The sequence below is a fragment of the Humulus lupulus genome, chromosome 9 (genome assembly GCF_963169125.1).
Source record: "Humulus lupulus chromosome 9, drHumLupu1.1, whole genome shotgun sequence".
Classification (NCBI taxonomy): domain Eukaryota; kingdom Viridiplantae; phylum Streptophyta; class Magnoliopsida; order Rosales; family Cannabaceae; genus Humulus; species Humulus lupulus.
Genome location: NC_084801.1, coordinates 56,368,538 through 56,372,893, shown reverse-complemented (window position 1 = coordinate 56,372,893; position 4,356 = coordinate 56,368,538).

Here is a 4,356-nt window from a genome sequence, read left to right as displayed (position 1 = left end):
TTTAAACTGCTGTGAAAAAAAATGTTTTTTAAAAATGTAACTATCTGGCTTGTCTAATTCAGCAGTGTGGATTTTATTTATTTATTTGAAGTTGAAGAACAAGACAACTAAAAACATTTTTTCCTGGAAACATTCTTAGACGTGGGTAACAGTTGTGTTTGTCCTATATTCTGTGAATGGCTACTTCTAATAAGCCTTTATATTAATCTCATAGTAAGAATATTACGTTACTATGTCAGTTTTTAAATGAATTAATATGGTTTACTTGTATATTTTGAAAGAGAGTACGTCCCTTTCATGAATTTTAAGAACTAAAAAAATCATTCCCATCAAAGTAGTATTCTTCCTAGATCAAACCTACACGTATCTTATGAGACATTTACTGTGCTGGGAAGACAAACAATTTATGTAAACCTAATTAAAATGTTTTAAATTAATTAAAGAATAATTAAGATTTTTACCCTCTAAACTTTGACTACGATTAAATTATGCCTCTTTTTATATTCAGCTGTTAAAAATAATCTCAAATCTATTCCAATTATTGAAATGTGGGACATATGTTAGCTTCTTTTTTAGGTGGCTATTGGAATGATGTTGTGATAGTGTATGTAATTCAAAAAATAATTAAGATTTTTGCCATCTGATGGGTGTCGTATACCGTATCAAATTTAATTTATTAGTTCCTTATACCAACTACTTTAGTATAGTGATAAATAAGGGTCAAACTCACGATGACTACTATTCAATTTATTATTCAAAAGATAAAAATTAATAAAGAAATAGATTTTGATTTTTAACTCAAAATTAAATAACATAAACTAGAAAGCAAATAAAGATTGATATTACGATATTAAGAAACAGTTAAAGATTAATCTCCACCATCAACAATCATTCTTAATCACTAATAGTAAATATTATTCAAATTTCTCAATTAAACTATTAACCCCGCAGATAACGCTGAAGCATACAATTATCCCAGCCTCCCTATTATAAGTAATCAAGGCGAAGCGCTCAATAATGAACTCTTTTAGCTAAGCAATAAATCTATGAAGCATGCAATCTATTTAACTTAGATAAAACATTAAGTCCTATGGAGAGAAGTTAATCTAGGCAATAAATTAATGAAGCATATAATTCATTTAATCTAGGTTCTATTTTTCATCACAATCAACAATTCTTTTGACATCACTGTCAATTGCAATTTATCACTTACACTTAGAATCCTAAACTATTAGGTGAGTAGTAATTCTAAGATGACAATTGAATAATGTAAAACCTTAATTAGTTGTCCACCTAACAAGAAATCACAAAATTCATAGCATTCAATTGGAAAAATAGAAACAATTTAATATTGAGAGAAATTAAAGAACAATATTCATTATCAACAATCAAGAATTCATGTCTTGGGTTTTGAATTAACCATTTGTTGATGCGGTTCTTCGACAACAGATAATTATATGAATAAGGAGAGGGATTAGTGCTAAATGATGAACCGTAATAGATGAATGATCTCAAAGGAAGATTATAGCTCGAATACTTTTTTAGGTGGTTCAAAGGTTAAAATCCTTCTAGTCCACCAACCAATATTATTGATATATCTCTGATATTCCATACAGGGTATTTCTTTACAGATTAGAAGCCAATCCTCTGCAACTCCCAGGGTCTCCATATTTATAGGGAGAGGACACTTGGGTGTTGGCAAATGAGGTCATCCCGTGACCTTCTTACCCATCATGTCACTTCTGTGACATTCATGATTAATTCCTAAAACCTGACAATGAAGTGTGGTTTAATCAATAGGTAAGGGGGATAATGGGCCGCATGGCCCAAACCAGTCGTGGGGTTCCTAAACACGCACGTTTATGCTGCGTGTCCGAGAATTCAAGAATGGAGTAGACACGTGATGTCTGATATATGCACGTTTACATTGCGTGGTTGACTTTATAAAGGGTCGGAGGTGTCATCTCTAGCTCGTACCCCGAGCTTGATGTAGTCTTAGCTTGTGGTGTCCGCACTGCTGACCCGATGCCTTAGTAATCTCACTAAACCTTTGGTTATCTCGAGCTAAAGAGGTAGAGACTTGTAACAGCAGCTCCGGGTAGGTGGCTTCCACGTGGCTGATAGAATTATGCCCTTTTCCAGCTCGCTAATAACCCGTGGATATTTAGGGCGTACATTTGCCCCCCAAGCCCCTGCTTGTGGCATATGACACCACCTGTGGCCACAGTGGGGGCTTTTAGGCTTCCTTGTGGACTCTTCATATCCCGCCCATTACGCTGGTATCGGATACGTGGAGCATCGTGGTTGGTGACGGTCCGTCTTCCGAGAACCGCATTAAATGGCCTAGCCTATCTTCGGCCGTCGTTTCGTCTTTCGAGTTGTGATCCTCGTATCCCACATCAAGACAATTGAACGACCCTCATCCTTTGGCCTATTACGTATATATAAAGCTGGCCACCTTTCGCATGAGCCACCCTTTTATTTGAAAATTGTCTCCTCTTCTTTCTTCTTTCTTCTCAATCTCAAAACCCTTTCTTTCTTCCGGTCACTATTCCCGACGTTCCTGAGTTTCAGACACGAGGGCTCTTTCATGACTCCGGTACCAGCGATTCCAACAGGACTTCAACCCAGACGCTCCTTTCAGTCTTTACGCAGCAAAAAATTTCTGTAAGTCCTCCGTTTGTTGCATGTTTTAAATGTTTTCCCTTTTCCTTGCTTAGGTAAACTTTCTTCTTAGTCGCATGCAGTAGGTTGTTTTTCTTTGCTAGTATTTTGTGCGTAGGTTTTTATCCTAGGGGTATCGACCGTAGGAAAGAGGATGCTTAGGAGCATGACTCATAGGATACAACTCTGGGGCAATTTTCTAGGTAAAAGTTTTTTATGCCTGTTTGGAACAACAAGTTTCTAGGGTGCAAAAACCGGGTAGCTTAGGGGACACGCTTCACAGGCAGTTTTTCCTTTCGAAACTTTCCTTCCAAGGCAAACTTTATCCTAACCCTCCTGACACACGGATCCCAAGCAATTGGGGACCCGTTGGGAGCACAGGCGCGTGTTCATAAAACCGCGTGGTCTCACTCGCCGCGGGCTGAGATTACCTCAGCCCGTGTAAAGGAAACCCTCCGCGCTAGATTCTTTCTTATGCTTAGGTCGCCTTTTCTAAACTTTCTTCTTTGTTCGTTAGGTGACCAAATGGGACCCAAGAAGAGCGCATCCAAGAAGAGTGCTGGCAGCTTGTCTTCCCAGCAAGCCATCAAAGGGAAAGAGGTGGCAACAGACTCCCCGATCCCCAACTTTTGTCCCACCGTGGAGAAGGAGGTCGAGGTGGGGCCCGATGCCTTTTTCGAGGCCGAGAGGATTGCCTCGAAGGTCACCACCCAGGGGAAAGTTAACAAGATAATGCTTTCCCACAATATTGAGATAGGGAGGGGCGCTCTGGATGCCCGACCTCCCCTTGAGGGTGAGCGGAGTTGCGCGCCGCTCGACGAGGAGTTCGCAGCCTGGAGCGATGAACATCTCAAGGCTGGGGCCTTTCTTCCCCTGGACCAGTATTTCGCGGACTTCTTAAATTACGTGAAACTGGCCCCCTTCCAGCTCCCCCCTAACTCCTACCGTTTGTTAGCGGGGTTGGAGTATTTGTTCCTGAAGTAGGAATGGGAGGTCCCCACGCCGGCGGACATCCTTTACTTCTTTTGCCTCAAAGCCATCCCGGAACAACGGGGGCGAGGTGACGGGTTCTACTACCTGACCCGTTTTCCCAATTCGACTGTGATCATCGAGCTGCCCAGTCACCCCAATGACTTCAAGGATCAATTCTTCATGTCAAAGGGGTTTCGCAATTGCGAATACCATTACTTCAACCGTCCTCGTAAGTCCTTTTAACTTTAGCTCGCTAGCTTGTCGCTGATTAGTCTCTTTCCATTCGTTGCTGACTTGAAAACTATCGTGCAGCTATTTTCGCGAGGACGGCTAAGTCGGTGACCCTTGGGGGTCAATACGAAACCTTGGCGGGGCTCCCCCCAAGTGAAAAAGACTACCGCCAGCTCGTGTTTGATGAGACGATGCTGGCGTGTAAGTTAATTTCCCCGGGCTAGACTCTGGCCTTGAGGAGGCCGCGGACCATCCCTGCTACTCGCGAGATGGCGCCCATCCCCGAGGAGGAGGCCGCGGACGAGGACGAGGACGAGGAGGACGAGGTGCCCCTTGTGCGCCGGAAGTGGGCTCTGGAGGTCGCCCAGGAGGTCAAGGCAGAGAGGACCCAGTCCGAGGCAGCAGCCGGCCCCTCCGGCCAAGGTAACCCTTACTTATTTAGGGAGTTAGACAGTGTCGCCGCAGACCTACGGATTTCTAGGTTTAACC